General features: G+C 38.3%; 1 long non-coding RNA gene across 11 annotated transcripts in view; it reads left to right on the top strand.

The window, feature by feature from the left end:
• Positions 1 to 127: 127 nt before the first annotated feature.
• LOC104689903 overlaps positions 128 to 18,285 on the top strand; it is a 43,527-nt gene continuing 25,369 nt past the window's right edge. Inside the window, exons 1-7 of one of the 11 annotated variants that reach the window (XR_005603719.1) lie at positions 128 to 181; positions 5,435 to 5,558; positions 11,628 to 11,802; positions 13,617 to 13,718; positions 14,051 to 14,117; positions 15,201 to 15,258; positions 17,135 to 17,255. This is a non-coding gene — a long non-coding RNA (uncharacterized LOC104689903). The other 10 variants (XR_751879.4, XR_751878.4, XR_002045651.3 and 7 more) reach the window with 10 other exon arrangements.

Below are 18,285 nucleotides of genomic sequence, written 5' to 3'. Positions count from 1 at the left end.
CCGCGAGTGGCCGCCGCCGCTGCTGCCCGCTCGGCCGCCGCCGCCGCCGCCGCCGCTGCGCAGCTTCCGGCGCTCCCGCCGCCATGCGGACGCGCCCCGCCCCGCTCCCGGCAGGCAGCGGAGGCGGAGCCACGGCCGGGCGGGCCTTGGGCTGCGCCGAGCGGGGCCAACAGCGCCCGAGGTATTTCCCGCTCCCTCCTTCTCTCCTCCGCGCCCTTCTGCCCTGCTTCGTCACTCACGCGGCGCGGTGGGAGGGCACGGCGCGGGGGCCGGTCCTGCGGCGCCTCCCCGGGCCGCCCGAGCAGGGAGGGCCCCGCACCTGCTTCCCCCGCCCACCCGCCGCAGCTGAGGGGCGGGAGGCGGCGGCCCCGCAGCGCTCGCCTCGGTGGCCGGGGCAGGGAGTTGATGGTTGAACTGCGGGCCATTGAATACCTGCCTAAAGTCGCGCCCGGGGTGTGGTTTAACCTTGTCTGAGGCTCGGTGCCTCGCGTGTGGCTCTCTGCCCGAGACCCTGGGGTGGCCAGTTTTGCTGCTGCCGCCGAAGCGCTGCAGGGATGCGCAGCTCCCTGTTGAAAATCTCTGCTCTAAATCTCAGCCTAGAGCTCGCCTCCCAGTCGTTTTTGGAGGCTTCAGGCTCAAGAGGTCGAGGTGATTGTGGGGGTTTCGGCGAGCGTCTCTGCACCAGCAGCCTCGGGCTGCAGTAGCTGGAGTGTTTGTGGCTGGCGCTTGAATCCATGCTGGCCCCGTTTCCTCGAGCTGAGCTGCAAGGAACTCAGCAGCCACGGCATTTAGGTCAGTGCTGCGCTTCTCTTGCGTCAGGAAAGCTGTCAGTGCGGCCCCAGCCAGCCTGCTCCCCGGGGCTGCAGGAGGGAGTGAGTCAGGAGATTGTTCTAGTGATAGCACAGAAAATACCTTCTCTCTTACTGCCTGCCGCTGCTTTCCTGACACTCTGCTCCTCGTTGCGTATTCAGAAAGCGTTTAGCACTGTATGATTTGCATTGTGAAATGATTTGTTATTATAACGGGACCGTTGTAACATCCGTAATCTAATTTTTTGCTGTAGTTATTCCTTTAATTTGTGCAGCAATGTTTTGAAGGTTGAATTAATGTTTGAGGGTATTTTGTTCTATTGGAGGAAGTTTTTTGCCTGACTGGAGAAATACTGCAATGAAATTTGCTAAGAATTTTGTTACGAGTAATTTTTTTTAGATTGATCTTGGGGTTTGTTTCATTAGTGCTTTCATTGTGGAGAATGGTTTTTTCTGTGTACGTTCATCAGGAGTGTAAAGCGCTTTTGGGTATGATGAGTAGGAGAAGGATCTCAGTTGCTCTACAGTCATTGAGATGGGTGTTCCTGCATACGTGCAGTGCATTTGATATGTATTTAATCTCTTTTCCAGTGGCTCTGTTTAACTTCTAAAACTGGTCAAATAATGCAATCTACTAAATGACATCGTGTAGTAGTTTCATTATAGTAGTTGTATGTATGCAGTGATTTTTCTTCTGGCATCTTGGGACTCCCAGAGTATTGTGGCTTTAGCCCTAGTAATACTTACTCGTGATTAAAATACAGTGTTTGGATGTATGAAAATTGATATAAGTTCTGTTTATTAATATCAATAACAAATTTTTAGCTTCTTGTCATTGTAGTGTAAGTTTTTACTTTTCCCAGGGGTAATTAGGGTCTGCCGTTTTGTTTTGGCCTTCCAAAAACTTTTTGTTCAAGTGTATACAGCCTAAGAGATAATGTGGTAAGAGGTGTTTGCTTGTGTGTGTTTGTGCCCTGGAAGGATTAAGTAGATGTTTTTTCTGCTTGTTAGCATGGTGGGATTTTGAAAAAGCTCTAGTACTAGATCCCAGTTCTCTGGTAAGTAAGAATTCACGACTCAATATAGTTAAGATTATTTTAAGCTATCTAATGCCTCCATTCTCTGCTTTGTCTCCTCTCTCCCTCCCTCCTGCCCCCAACTTTTTTGGTAAATTAACTTATATTTGGGGACAGATATTTCAGCAGGTCTAGGAAGAAATACTTCACAATGCGGGTGGTGAAACACTGGCAGGTTGCACATTCACAATGAGAGGTGGTAGATGTCTTGTCCATGGAAACTTTCGAGGTCATTTTGGTCAGGGCTCTGAGCAACCTGAGGTTGGACTAGATGAGCTTTACAAGTCCCTTCCAACCCAAAGTATTCTATGATTTCAGGTATTTTTCTATATACTGTTAAGTACCACAGTAGGATTTACTGGTATCTTTTTTTTTTTTCCCCTGACATTCAAGTTGATTAAAGGAAAGCTTGTGCCAAGGACAGAATCCAGAACCTGAGTTTTTCCATATGCTTGAGGAATAGAATTTGTGTTTTGGCAAAGAAACGAAGCTGAAGTTTTTCGCCTCATTATATACCATAGAACTTCATTTGTCCTATAGTAATAATTACTACATGGTGCCAACTCCACAGTCCCTAGGAATTGATTTGAGTGTTCCAGATGTGGACTGGTAATGACTTTGGGATCTAGTTAGGCTGCTGTTTGCGCAAATGAAGTTTTCTCTTGCACGTTGTGTAGCTTTGACTAGATTTGGTTTCGGTTTAAGTAACAGTGCATGAGCACATTACTTATTTCTTGTTTTATTGATTTCTATCTACCTTTTGAAACTTTTTTCAAAGCACAGAAAGAATTAGGAGGGTTTTACAATACAATTTTTGAAGCTCCTTTGGTTCAGGCAAGTGATTGAACATCCATGTCTGATTTAACTTCCTGAATCAGCAAATCATCCTCTTGTTGCCCTCTGTTCAAGCATAATTTGCCAGCTTTGTGATTACACTGACACAGTGAAGACTCAGAGTCCCTCCAAACCCCAAGGTGAGCTCTTGAAATGAGTGTTGTTTAAGGCTTGATATATATGTTGCTTTCAAAGAGTAACAAATCTGTACAAGAAACCGTTATCTGGAACATACTTAAGAATGTTGGGGAAGCAATATTCAAGGCATATATTTAGAAAATTGTATTCAGGCTGAGAGCATATGCTATTCATGTGTGTCTTCTAAAAATATTTTCACATTCAAATTACACACCCGCTAGCTGCTTAGTTCTAACCATGTTTTTGCTACATGATGCTCCCTGAGAAACTGAGTATGGAGTGGGAGGTACCAGCTGAAAACTTGCTCTGAAGGTTTTGTTTCTTGGATTTTACTTTTGCTTGACTTTCCTTCTTTTTCCAGAACACTTCCAAAATGGCACTTAGCAAGTTTAAATTTGAATGTATGAATAATAAAGTAACTAATTATATATGTACCTCTTTTTCTCTTTTTAATTCTTAAATATGTTAATCGTGTTCTGTTTTTCGGAGGTCTTGTACAGACCACAGGAAAGCCATTGTCTCACTTAGATAATTTTTTTGTGTATGTAGTCAAGGTGACTGTGATTGTAAACTTTCTTGCATTCCTCAACTATTTTTAAGCCCACACATTCGTAACAGTACTGATTTTAATATGTGTATGTAGTATCCTTTGGCTATTGTATTGCAGTGTTTTAACCAAAGGGAGGGAGATCTTTTCTAAGATCGTAAAATCAGTAGCTGAAATATGAGGCCAGGTTTTTTTGTCAACTGCTGCCTGTTTAAACCCTTTTTTTTCTGGAGTAAAAACCTCTTATATTTTTATGACTCATTTTCAAAAGTACAGGGGGGAAAAAAAAAAAGAGATGCTGCATTTTTTCCCTACTATGGTGCCTGTAGCCTTGACAGAAGAGGAGAAATCTATATATTGCTCTCAGGTAAAGGTAGACTTCTTTTTTTCTTCTTGGATCCTATATGAGTGCCTCTTATTTTAGCATCCTTAACAGGAGTGTGTTCTTTGCTCTGTAGAAAGAGAGAAGCTGAACACTTTAGACCTGATGCAGTGCTCTCAGAAATCACTGCAAAGATTTCCATTTGGGAATTGCAACTGGCCTCCAAAATACTTTTAAAATTTTCTTTCTATTCTTAAAGATATTTTGCCTCCATTTCCTACAGCCTGTAGGCTTTGAACCCCATTCTAGTAGGGAACAGTAGCCAAGACTTAACTTTGTATCCCTTGTGTTTTCAGAAATGAATTATTTTCAGGAATATTTCTAGTGGGAAAAGATAAATGATGAAATGTTGCTTCTGAAACCCATGGAAAGATGGGTGGTGTCTGATATGGTTGTGGTGGTTGTGTTGTGCATTTGTGTCCTTAGGATTCTTCCAGTAGTTAGGTTATGCTCGTGTGGTGTTGTGGTGTTGCATTGCTACTCTAGTGAAAGTCAGCAAAAATAGAAAACACAGCTTAATGTTGATGGAAGGATTTGGATGGGACTCAGCATGAGGTAATATAACAACAGCCAAACAAAATTCATGTCTCTGTAGTGGCAAAAATATTGGCTAGCTTGATGTTAAGGACTTGAAAAACTGATGTGAAAGTTTGCAGTTGCATTGGTTCAAAGATTTACAAAGTAAGAAGGATTACAGCAAGCCGAGTGTTTTGAAATTAAGTGAACAAATAGTATTTTCCCAGATGTGATATGTTGATTTCTGGTTTCATACATTAATTGGTGTTGCCCTGTTAAGGTAGGTTATATTTGACTGTCCTTTTTGTTTGGCTCTTAAACTGGTTTTCTCTTCCTCTCTGCGAAAGTCTGGGATTTCTAAGGTGGTTTTAGGTTTAACTGATTGACTTATGGCAGAATTCAAAGATGTGTTATCAGAAAGATTTCATTCATTTTGATTTTCAGCAATAGCCGCTGAAGATAGTGTTTTACAGGCCTTAGGAAAACTGGGATGGTGTAAAAGGTGCTATCACTCTTTTGTGGGTATTTAATAAAAGGGAAATTAATACCAAATTGTATCTACACGGGTAAAAAATAATTGATATAATGACACTTAGAAAAAGAATCTCAATTGTTTTGTTTTGTTTTCAAAGTAACTTTGAAGTCTGTTTTGTTTTCTTGAAAAAAGAAGTGGTAATCAAACATATTAGTTAAAGTTGTACCCTTGTGAATCTTGGGAAAAAAATTCCAAATATCTTGCTTGCAAAACCTGGTTCCTATGTTAGCAGAGCAAAGAGTATTAAGTAACGCACTCAGTGTCCAAGAAATTGGCCAGTTCTTTTTAATTTTAAGCACACTCCATAATGTGCTTCAAGATATTTCTTCACATATTCCAGTACTTTCAAAAGGAAGGAGTCTTTTCAAGTAGACTCATTCTACTAAGTTTGTAAGATGTCAGTCCATACCGAGACAGGAAAAAAGAGCAATGATCCATTTTGTGAAGTTTAAAAGTGACAGATTATCCATTCTTACTTATCTATTTAAACTTACACTGATGTAACATTACCTGTCCATTAGAGACTTTTCCCTCTGGTACTTGAAGCACTTGAGCTACATTTTATCACCATTATCTTGTGGTTCTTCTCTTATTTAGTCTTGGAGTTTTTTGCTTTCTGCAATCCCATTTGGTGAAACATCCTATGTAAGGAGGCTGGCATTGTTACAGCTGCTTTACACTATGCATGAACAGAGGCTCCAGCTTCTGCCATCTCTTTCTGGTAAGTGCTGTGTAAATGCAAAGAAAGACTGATGCTTATTCTGAAGATTTTAAAATGCCTGTCCTGTCTCCTCTTTCTGGAATTGCCAGCATATTGCATATTTCCCTGATTTCTCACAGAGTTGCATGAGTCTAAATAGTTTGTTAAAGTTGGTAGGACTAATTCTGTGTGAACTTAAAGCCTTTGCAAAATCTTTCCTCTTTCTGAATTATCCCTTGGTGGTTTTGGGGTTTTTTTTTTAGTGTCTGAAAAATGTATTTGTATATGAAGTCATTCCTTAGGTAGTGCTAATGAAATAAAATAACGTATCTTCATTAAGGTGTAGGACACAGATATTTTTATATGACAGTTTTTATTTGCTGGTGGTGCTGAAACACCACATAATGATTGAGTTTTGCTATGCTGGTTCCTGTAAGAATGCATGTGGTTCTTCACCCTCAGAAAGGAGACATTTTCTGCCTAGAGACCACTACCTTTTTCTAAGTAATTTTTTTTAATCCCCAAACTGTTTTTAGAGCATTTTTCTGTAATTCTTGGATCCTGTCTTGGCAGGGGGTGTGGGGAGTGGATGAGTGGGATCGTGGTGGTGGAAAAAAAAAAATTACCTTTTTCCCCTCAAGCCTAAAATACCAATAGTTCAACTTCTAGCTGAGACAAAATATTGCTGAGTTCTGGTTTGCTAATGTAAACTTAGCCCCCCTCTCATTCTCAAGTGGTGCAACCCATTGGCCTGTTAAGTGCATCTAATTGTATGTTCTCTTCCCTGTCAATCCCTCAACCTTCCTTTATACTTTAAAAGTAGTGATAATATGTTCCAAAGCTATGGTAGTGTTCAGTACTTGTTCTATGTAAAGCGTCATTTCTACCTTTGCCTTTAGAACAGAAGGGAATGGCTATAATTGTCCTTTTCAGCCTGATAGTGCTTTTTCCTTAGATCTGAAATGTTATTAACTAGCCACACAGGTAATTTTTATATAACCTGTGGTGTGCTAATGCAGAAGTTTTGAGGTGTGCTGATGTCATTCTCTGTACACAATACGGTATTATTGACACGACTCTTTTTCTCTTTCTCTTTTTTTGTTTTTTTGGTTTTTTTGGCTGCTTGTTTTCTAGTTAAGGTTTTCAGTAAAGTAGTTTTGCACCTTGGCCAAAACTCAAAACCAATTATCTGCTTTTTACATGGCAGCAGCACCTAGCAAGGTGTGGGCATACCTGTGTTGGCAACGTACCACAGAGCATCTCCTTGCAATTTGTTCGCTCTTCCCTCAGATGGTGCCAGGACTTGTTGCTTCGTAGTCAGGTGTTGAACTTCCTTTCTCAACTAGATTGCCAAGCAGTACACTCCTATAAAAAGTTGCAAACATGGAAATACAGTTAGTTTTGTCACAAACAACTATTCTTTAGCAAAATTTTTTTTTCTAAAACACCAGAGCAACAGTTTATTGTTAAAAGGGAACTTAAATATTTAGTAGAATCAATTACTCACCTTTATTAATCAGAAAAAATATTGAAATTTCTTAACACAAGTATAAAATAAAGATATCTAAGGTAGAAATTTGCTGGTGAAGATGCTCTGTCAGTTTGAGAATCTGACTGACCTCTCATTTTTGGCTTTAGGATTGCTGGCTTGATTGCTGTCTCTTTATGCTTCCTACGTGCATCTTTCAGCCATATCCCTCTTTCATGATTGTGTGATTGATGCATGTGCACCATCCTGTGACCTAACTTCTGCCACTTAAACACTGGTGGCAAATTCAACTCTTTTTGTGGATATTTAAGAGAAAATTGTTGGAGTATCCTGTAGTTTAAGTGAATGAGGTCAAATAGGGACAGGCCCTCTATGCAACCTAGCAAACAGCAGTGGCTATTAAAGAATGCTTGAGGAAGGCATGTAAATAGTGTCTGGAACTGTAGAATTTTAAAGGTTTTCAGTGTATTTAAAAATACCCCAGAATCCAGTGTTTTAAAATAAATGACTTTTGGATAGTCCTAAGACCAAGGTTAACAAGGCTGCTAAAGTAAATTTCTCTTTTTCTACATATCCTGCTGCTATTTATTTCTTGTTGCTGTTGTTACCACTTGAACAGTGTCTATATTGTTTACAGTAGTGTCCACAGTATTAATATTTGAATCTACTTAAAATAGCAGGTATTAAAAGTTCAAATAAAATAATTGTTTTGAAGATGAGCTTTTCTTTATTTAGTTTGTGTGGCAGAGTTCATGTATTGCCACACAGCGTAGATAAACTGTTACTGTATTTCATGCTTCAGAACAGAGGACATTACTGAACTAATATAAGGCAAATTTATTTTGTAATCCAGCTTGTGCCATTGGGTAATCATGGTTTTATAAAACATTTCAAACTTTTTTTATTATTACTTGTGGATTGTTTTAGTGAGGGTTTTTAAATAATTTTTTTTGTAATTAGCAATGCTGTACCATATCTCATGCGTGAAATAAAGGTGTAAACTTAAATCCACAATGGACATCCTTATCAGAGCAAACTGGAGGAACAAAACAAAATGGCAGTAGTAAAGGAGAGGTTTCCAAACTTGTTGCTGCCAGTGGTGTTAATTTCTCTTTATAAGTATTTTTTAGGTTTACAGGTATTACAGGTATCTCTCAGAGCAGGACCTCCATCCTATATTCATCAGCCTGTGAAACACCTGAAACCAGGACCCAGCCCTGTGCTTCTGCCTCGCTTAGGGGTTCATCACCCCCTACTTCACTCTGTCCCTTTGTCATCTATCAAAATTTACCCCTTTACAGCAGGTCCCCTTGGAAAACTGCTCTCATAACAGTACCTGATTAAAAGACATTTAAAGTGAAATGCAAGTGTGGTACTGGTTGCCAGTACAGCTGGGAAGTACTCTAATGTTCCATGCTTAGGAATAATGTGTGGCAAGTAACTTGTCCCACAAACCCTTCTGCAGATAAGTAATCCTATCAAAGGCAGTTGAGTGCATTTGATTAAGGATTACATGCGATTAGTGGTCTGCAAGGTTAAGAGTACAACTTGTACCATTAATGAGTATTCACATATTAATGCTGCTTTGAGCAGAGATTGAACTAGATGATCTCTGAGGTCTGTTCCAACTGGAATGATTTTTTGATTATCACACTTGTATTATGCAAATAGACACTTCATTTATAAAAAAATCCATTAGTTGGATAAGCTAAACTCTAGTAAGTTACTGCCGTTATTTTACCTAATTGGATCACGTTGTAGCATGGAGTTGCAAATTTGACCCAAGTTTAAGATTTAAAATAGTAAGAGAAATACACCCATGCCTTTTTTTGTGTGTTGCTTCAAATTCCTTGTATACAGTTTTATGTCAGATTGAATTCCTTGTATAGGAATTCCTTCCTGGCGTACAGTTGCCTTATTCTAGAATTAGTCCAGAACAGAGTGCCTGAAAATTTGATGCTTTATGTGCAATTGAGGTGTGTGAATGGATTTAAGCTTACTCTGCCTAATTCAGGAACCTCTACTACTGAGACTACGGTAGCAAAGGCATCGGTGCAGGTTAGCAGCCTAAGAAAGGCTTGAGGTCCTAAAAACTTTGCAAAGCAAGGACTCAGAATGTGAGAGGGCATTCTTGTATTTTAAAAAAATCCCAGACCCACTGCCACCCCAACAAAGCCCCCACTGTTAGAATATACTATGTGGGTTCTGAAAATATGTAAATGTTGAAACACAGCTGGTTGAGTTTAGTAAACATTAGTGTGGTCCTCCTCATGCAGGGGAATCATATGAATTTTCTTTCTGTGTTTGGATAAAATTTGTACCCATTGATACTTCTATAACTGTTCTCATTTAGTATTGTTAATTACTTACTTATAAGTGAGAAGCTGGTGATAAGAGAGGAAATCTCCAAATGACTGCCTGTAAAAGACCAATCATTTTAACATGCATGCAATTAGAAATGTTTTTATGTAACATTTTAACCCTCCCAATATTTGAATTAATCTCAGTAACAGGCTATAGTTGTTGTCATATCTTATTGGTAGGAGTGCATTTCAGGGAAACATTTGGTTGTATGCTTTTATTTAAAAATATAAGGAGGATGGTAACATCACAAGTAATGTGTTAAGGCCCTGGCAGGTCTCTTGGGTTTTTCGGGAGTATGGAAAGCAATTAGAAGGAGTAAGAGGTGCTGGGAAGGAGTGGAGTTATTTCTTTATGCTACTCTTCACCACAAGGATGTTGTGGGCATTTTATTCTTTTCAAATAATGTTGATTGGATGTTATGTGATTATGGGATTAGAGAAGCAAAAGACTGAATGCTAGAATAAAGTGCTAAAGACTCCTAAGTCACAAGGACTCAATGCTATTCATTCATTTAGTGGTTCTAAAGGATGAAGTGGCTGATCTGCTAAGAAGAATGCATCTCGTTAGGATGAGATGCTGTGCCAGAAGACCGGAAGCTGTCAAGTGTTGTACATTCCGTACTTTTAAACTGAACACAAGGAGCAGAGCTGGAATTTGCAGACCAAGGACTCATATTTTAATGCCACTTAAGTAGATTTGAATTCTGCATGGATAGTCAAGTAGTTCTGTGAGCTTTCTATGCAGTTGTATCTTAGAGGTAATGAAAAATACCAGCTGCAGCTGGGGTACTTGTAATGTGTCTCTTGCTTATTTGTTTGTTCCCTAATAACAAAGGCATAGGCTGCAGTCCGTACTTCAGTTTGGTTGGTTTGTGGGTTGGTCTTCTATGTCTACCTGCTCAGTACTTGGATTTCTGAAATCTCTGAATTCTTATTAAACTGCAAATGACTTTTCAGTTCTCCTTTTTGGTAAAGTTTGAAAGCAGGTAGTGGATTTGAAAGTTAGAAAAGGCCAGGCCTAGCCTAAGCAGACATGTTAAACTGCATTTATCTCTTCTGTGTTTAGCAGTCTAAACAATGACTAAGTTGTTTCTGTTGTTAGTAGACAGGAGAGGGATGGACCCACATATTGATACACTCACACACCCTGTGTAGTTCATCCCACCTGAAACTTGCAGTATATGGCCTTTAGCAGGAAATTGTGCCCCGGGCAATTTTGGTGAGGCTCTTCAAGTTGTCATTTTTGATGCCATTGTGGGGATTATGACCAGTGATGCAGTGGTGGAACTGAGAGTTAAAGCAGTCCAGTAGTATGCTTTACTGCTTTCAGTGGCAAAGCTGTGATTTACCTTGTAATTTACACTCAGGTGACAACAGCAGTTTCTTAAGTGCTGACATTTGTAGCTGCAATTAGCTGTGTGGTCTTGTTCCCTCACGTTCCCTCCTGTTGTACTAGCACAGTGAATTGTGCCATCATGCAGTGACTTGAATCATAAAACTGATCCTGACTTCAAGAGGAGTCTGTAGCAAGCAGCAATTTCTAACCCAAGCTAGTTCCTCGGTCTGGTCTAGTGGGTGGCTCTACCAGGAGATGGGATCATGACCCAAGGACAAGAACAAGCAGCAGGAGGGTCCTCTCTCTTTGAACTGGCATTTTACCAGAATAGATGCTCATCAGATTATGCCTTTAGAATCTGTGACTCATCTTGCCCTCAAATAAGCATCCCAAGTAAAATACTGCATACATTCCGTAAAATCAGAGAAAGTTGTGAGAAACTTGAGGGCAGTCTTCTAAAGCTGTCTGTATTAGCATGATGGTGGTAGATGACATTTGGTGTTTGTAGCTACAAAATAATTCATGCTGGAAGGAGTAACTTGAACTACTTGAAGATAATTCTATATTACAAGCTAATGTTCTGCAAAAATACCTGTATCGTTAAAGATACCCAGATGAAAGTTTCTTTGCAGAGAGGAAATATATACTATATAAGAAACAGCCCTAAAATGTACTGAAATGGTGCTCTGCAGTAGCACTAAATGGAAGTTCTTATCTTCTGCTCAGATGAACTGTCCATCTGGTTTAATGAATTCATTTATACTTTATCAGTCACTGCATATATATATATATATCCTTTATGTGTTTTAAATGTTATTGATAAGTAACAAGTTCTTGAAAGCTAAGTAAAATATTTTCAGTAACTTTACACAAAATAAAGTTGCTGTATTTCTTGCTTCCAGTTCAATTTCTTCAGATGACCTGTAAATTTTCAATAATGGCAATACGTTCATTCTGCCATTTGGAGGAGCCTGTGCCACAGAATAATGATCTGAAGAAAGCTCACTTATTTGCAAGGAAGAGTCTTCATTTGGGAATTAGCACCGATGCAACTCAGAGGTGTTTTTTCAAGTCCAGGTAAGTTTTCTTAAATTATACTTACTTGGGTTTGTTACGATGGCATTTCTTTTAAATTAGCATATATGCTGTGTCCTGTCAGACCTTTGTGTTGGTCATTTGACATATGAAGTATGTTGAAATTAAAAGGCACGTGTAGGAGCACACATACTTACGAGATGAGTGGAGGGAAATTGTCTGGAAAGTAATTCTAGCACCATTTGTTATCTCTGGAGTAGCTGTTGATGTAGGTTATGATCTTAGTGACACAATTCCCTTTTGCTGTGTGCTTTTTCAGAATTTTTGTATGTGTTTATTATATAAATTCAATATTTTGCTGAGCCAGAGTTGTTGTTTTGCATCAAAATGTTAGTTATTAAATCTCAAGTCATTCAGAGGAAATAAAAAGGAAGCCTCAGTCAGGTTTTCACAACTTGGAAAATTTTATAGTTAAAAAAAATCGGCTTTGGAATTTTCTGCCAATCTTATTTTATTTTATTTTTTCTTAAATGTGTCCTTAAATCTTGGCATTGTAACACTGGATCAGGATTTAATTTCAGATGAATGGTTTCTGTAAGTAGCGTTAATTTTTTTCAAGACATCCAATTATTTTTGTAACTTATTAATGACTTTGAAGCACAAGTTGGTTTCTAGTCATAATCTGTATGGAAACTGTATGCAATGTACATTCAATAAGACTTACTAGCGGTAGATTAATAAAATGATTGTGAACATTTAAACAGGTACTTGAATTTCTTGTGTTCTCATTGCAAACCGGGGGGATTCTCCAACTGGCAGTGGGTTTGGTGTTTCAGCCAGCAGCCAAATAGATGGTAATTTGGAAAAAAAAGCCCAGACAGACAAATGCTTCTTATCAGGCAGAGTACAGTTTGTCAGCCTTTTCAGTGGTACACCAATCAAGACTCTTTTAATGATACCTGTCTACTTTGTTAGACAAATTACGAGCTAAATTACTGGATTGCTTGCATCTTTATAGATGCATATATGGTCTGAGAAGGCTTAACAATATAATTAGTCTTGCTAAAAATCCTGCAGAATTGAATGTACTTGATTTCTCAAATATATTACTATGGTATCTTTTGGGTCTGGAAACAGAGGCTCCTCTTCTGCGTGTTTTCATGCACTTTTGACTTCTTATCAGTGCCTTCCTCATAGAGTACTGATGCTGAGAACTTTGGTGACATAGAAAGAGCATCATTTTTTTAAGTGTAAGCCTTTAGTTTAGTCCCCTCATACTTGTAGGAAACGTGAAGATATTGTTTTAAATAAATGGTTTCTAAATGTAATGGATAATTAGAAATCAGAAACTAGTTAAGAAAAGCTTTTGAACTGTTAGTGTACACCAAACAGGAACAGCAGTAGTGAAAAGGAGGCTGTTGCTTCAGTGAACTTCTAAAAATGGAAATGCATGTCAATAAAATCATCACAAAACAGAATTCATTCTGGAGATAATGCTTATATTTTCTGGTTCTATTTTGCAGTATGAATACTATGAATAGTGTTCACCAGATACAATTTTAAAATGGTTTTTTAAAAATGCTACAGAATTATACGAACTGAGGGCTTTGGTGTATCCAAATTTATTTTTAATGTAGTTGAAGAACAATATTTATTCTTAATCTTATTAGATTTTCCTCTTGGTCAGAATCCATTCTGGCTGCACATGAAGTCAAACTTTAATGGAACACAGTTCCATTGAACCCAAAGTAGGACAAGAGTAAAACTGAAACCAAGTTCAGTATTATTAATAATAATGCTTATGGCGTCTATAATACGGATATTGAGAGCAGCAAGTGGGTTTTTTTTTTTTCCAGACTCTTTCAGCAGATCTATTATTTTCCTGGCACAACTGCCGGTACAAGGATAAAACTGGGTTTTTGTCAGAGAACAGAGTCCTGTATCTGAAGAGTAAGAAGGTAAGGTATTTGAGATGATATAATTCCAGCAAGCACTTAACAGTCATTTCAGTTACTTGTTACTTTGCACACAAATATACAAAAATACTTGATTCATCATGCATCAATAAGTCTCAAACATTTTATATCAGTTCCTTTTTGCTGGTTGGGGTTTTTTTTCCCCTTTTTATCTCATGGGTGGAATTTCTGAAAGCATTCAGCTCTGCTTTCTAAATGTGTTTTCTGTGAAATCAATGTGCTGACCTGAGTGGGAATAAAGGTCGGTTTATCTTTGGTGAGACAAAGTTAAGTTGTCAATAACTGATGTTGAAATCCCATCCTTGAAATGCTAGGTCCTTGACATTCAGTGGGATGAGAGTCTTAGAACTGACTACTGGGGACTCCCAAGCTACAGATCAGGTAAATAACTTCTTTGGAGGAGGAAATGAAAGGTTTCTTCTTTTTAAAATTATGATAATTAAGTAGCAAAGTGTGCAACTTATACTATAAATATTTTCCACTTAACATTTAATTTAAAATAGACATGCCTATATTTGTGAGAGGATTTTTTAGTTGCAGTTTGAGCCTTATATAATTATCTAACATTTCAGCAGTACTGTTTCTAAAGAGGACTTCTATACTGACACAGACCATGAATGTGTATTTCTAATCCCATTTTCCAACATGTACCTGTGTGTAGCTGGTCCAGCTATTGTGGTTTCCATTTTGCAAAGGCAGAGATGTCTTTTGGTATTGAATGTATAATTTAGAAGTAACAGCTTCCGTATTAGATAAGTGATAGGTGCTCTGTTCAGATCATGGGATTAACTTGGTTTGTTTCCTGCTTCAGCTGGTCCTCACTTTCTCTGGGGATAGGGTGCCCCAGTTTATGTTGTGACAGCTCAGTATAGTTTGTAACAGAGAGCCTTAAAGTCACCCAGAGCTGGTGCTGCTATACTTCATTTCTGCTCTTGGAAAGTACAGTGGTGTAGCAGGTACTGCTACCTCAGTACTGGAGGCAGGAAGCTTGGAGAGGAACAGTGTGCAATGGCAGCAGGAACTGTTATGGCCATCTCCAGTAACTTGTCCTAGTTTATCATCCAGCGTCCTCTTCCACTCTGCTTTTTTGGGGGCATGGGGAGGAAAAAGTGGAAAATGGTATTGTAATTGTTAGAAAAAAAGCAATAAATTTTCCTTGTTAAAAAACAAAAAGTTTCTCTTCTGTTGTAGTGTTTCAAAGAGAAAACATTACAGATTTGTGTATTCAAGACTTAACCAAGTTCAACTATAGACTTACTTCCTTGCCACCTTCAAAACCAGAAAGATGATATAAAAGGATCAGTATTTTGAGATCAAGACCAAGAATAAAAATTGAGAGTATTTTAAGATAAAAGATTACAGCAAATCAAAGAAATACATGTATTACCTTTTAAGATTTATAACTTCAATGGACTGTTAACATCAATGAGATACATTTAGGGTTTTCTATGTTCACTTCTATAGGCAATAGAGAATGTGAGAGAAACAGCTGCATCTGAAATAGATCATCTGATTTAAGAAAGTAAGCACCTATTCCTGCCAAGCAATTGGTAAAAAAAACTTACTAAAATACAAGTGGTTTTGTAGTAGCTTTCTAATTAATTTAAGTAAGTAGGAGTATAACATGCTTGTAATAAATTGTGTGTTCCTAAGTGGTGAAGAATACAGTGTTTGGGTTTTTTCTCCCCTATAGAAATGAGTAATCCCTGTAATTCTTGCTACAGGATATACTAAAACAACTGGGGGAAAATTGAATTTGTAAAGTTGTAGAAAATCTGAGCAACAGTTACTAAAGGTCCTTTATAATTAAAAAAAAAAAATTATGTAGTACACAGTACATTCAATCTTAGAGAAGTGGCATATTTTAAGAGACAGTTCATACCACTGTAGGTAAGTTTGTGCTGTTAGCACTTTAAAACAGAAGTATCTGAGCAATACATAAGCTGTGCACGTACCTCTCTCTGTGGGTAGCCCACTGACATATTAATTTTATGAAATATCTTTGTTCCACTGTTCTTTGGAACACAATTAGCTTCCTGCCCCCTCAGAAAGATGCATCTTAACTTGTTCTTGGGACTTGTGTTCCAAGAATGTCTAAGAGAGGGCTCATGTGGGAGCTGATGTGTAGCTTACCTCAGGGCTTAACAACAGTGGCAGCACTGGATACCACCCAATGTGCTATGTTGGTTTTGGGTCCCAGCATCATGACGTTCTTTTGAAAGCAGGCCCAAGAATTTGTTATCCTGGTCATGAGCTTCCAAGCTTAAATGCTGTCCTCATGGATCCCACTCTTTTGATGTTGTCATTTTGCACTGGTTGGTTATATTTTTGAAGGAGGAGACTCTTTTGCTGTATCTGCAATAGAGCTATGGGAGTTCCAGGGTCTTCCAAGAGAGGATATCTCATTCCTGACATTCTCACCAAGCAGAGGTGATGAAGTTCATGTAGTGCCTTGAAGATTAACTTCATTATTGTGCTGTGGAATGGTAATTGTGTGGTAATTTCCATCAGAAAGAGGAGTGAAATTGATTTATAAGGAGTAGAAGTATTGCATCCTTCGAGATGCTTTCTGTAAGTTAAAAATATTTTAGATTAATTAAATTTTTTACAGAATTTCATAGTATTGAGAAATGATAATTTCTGTATATAATAGACTACATTTTCTGGCAGGTCTTTAAAGTGCTCTGTTAACGATTTGCAATGAGAATTTCTCTAAACAGAGATATCATTGTTAAATGTTTAACAAGATTTTCTATATAAGTATGCCCTTCACATTAATTTATGATAGGATGCTGTACAAGAATTGTAGTGTTGATTTCTATTTTTAATTTTTTTTCTTCTTACTGAGGTTGATCAACTAGCAAACAAAAACCCCCAGCTTTTAAGTGCTTCAATTTTCAACACAGATCCATCCCTAAGATGAGAACACTTATGCTATAAAAAGTAAATATTTTTTTTTAATAACTAATATATCTATCAGTACATATGCTAGGTTATGGTCACTGGACTTCTTATTCCATACAGTTCACCTTTAATAACTAAGTTACAATTGTAGATATTTCACTTTCTCCAAAGATTCCTGAGAGTAGAGGTCTCATTTTAGGGGGAGACAGAGATTGGGAGACAAAAACAATGCATGTATGTATTTCTCTTGAGTCTGTTTTGGAAGCTGTTGTAAAGAAGTCACAAGTAAAAAGGAAAACGTGTTCTTGTTTTATCAGGTGATTCTGGTGTGTCAACTCAGTTGTCTGGGAGTTACCATTCATAGGGTCCCAGAGATAACACAGTGGTTAAAACCATTTTTTTTCATTTGTTTTCTCCTTTAAAGAACACTTTGATAAATAACTAAAGTTTTTTACTTTAGAAGCAAAAAAGTTGTTTGTTTTGTTTTTTAACAGCACAGCTGGAATTGGGAGATGCTGTTTCAAACAACCAAGTAAAGTACAGGTGTCGGCGATTGAATGACGGAATGAATGAATTCCCAGACCGGCAGGGGATCTGAATCGTTTATTCAAAGCAGTGAGTTGGTTTTATACACTTTTCTAAGGCACAGTATTTCTATATATGGCGTGACCTATCCCACGTTGCCACATCAGCAGCACACTTTCTCAATGTCCTTCTGTGGGATGATCACTCGCTGTTCACCTGTCAGTCAGATCCCGGCAGGCTCCTCTCCGTAGGGCTCTGCCGTGTGACACCTCCTCTCCCCAGGGTCTGGTGCAGACAAGCCTCTCTGTGTGCTGCCATGTGCTCCTTTGTGCTGCCATGTGCCTCTGCAGGCAGGTTTTACAGCTCACAATTTACTTCTCTCTTATAATTCCCCATATACAGGTAGTGTGGAAGTACTATTGTGCAGCTGAACTAAAGGGATTTTGCTGGATAACTGCTTGCCTGTTATTGTCATTGACAAGTCACAGGTAATTGCAAAGCTGCAGTCTGGCAGAGGAGGAATAATTGCTTTTATGTGTATTTTTCAAGCCAAGACACACACTTTCCTTTTACCAGTGTTTTTACAAAGATTCAAAATTACCACAACATTGTTGCTAAAAAAAATATAGTTCATTTTAAAAGAAAAGGTGGTGTGAAAAGAGTAGTGACACCTGAGTGTCACAGAGAAAACTTTTGTCAGATGAACTCCTGACAGAATCTGGCAGAAATTCAAAGTCTGGTTTGTCTCTAGTAATTCCATTAGCATTTCAAAAGTTGGTGATGTTCTGGGAATGACACAGGAGGGATTATTTTTTGAGTTAAGAATTAGTACTCTAAAACGTTGCCTGCTCTAGGAATATTGTTCCTATCTTGTGATAGGTAAATGGACTATATCAGAGACACTCAATTTTCTATCAGACATTTCTCTACTTTATCTGTACTGGCATAATTGAAGTATCAGCCACCTTTCCCCAGTGTGAATAGAGTTGTATCAGTATAAAACTGTATCTCTTGGTAGCTTATTTCCACATAGAAGGAAACAGTCTAGGAGGGCTGGCCCAATTCCAGAAATTGTTTTTATTTATATTGCAGTTGCTGTGGTTGTATAAACTATTTCTAT

This window comes from Corvus cornix, chromosome 1 (assembly GCF_000738735.6).
Source record: "Corvus cornix cornix isolate S_Up_H32 chromosome 1, ASM73873v5, whole genome shotgun sequence".
In the NCBI taxonomy this organism is placed as follows: domain Eukaryota; kingdom Metazoa; phylum Chordata; class Aves; order Passeriformes; family Corvidae; genus Corvus; species Corvus cornix.
The sequence above is the reverse complement of the archived record's forward strand: the minus strand, read 5'-3'. Positions and strand labels throughout refer to the sequence as shown.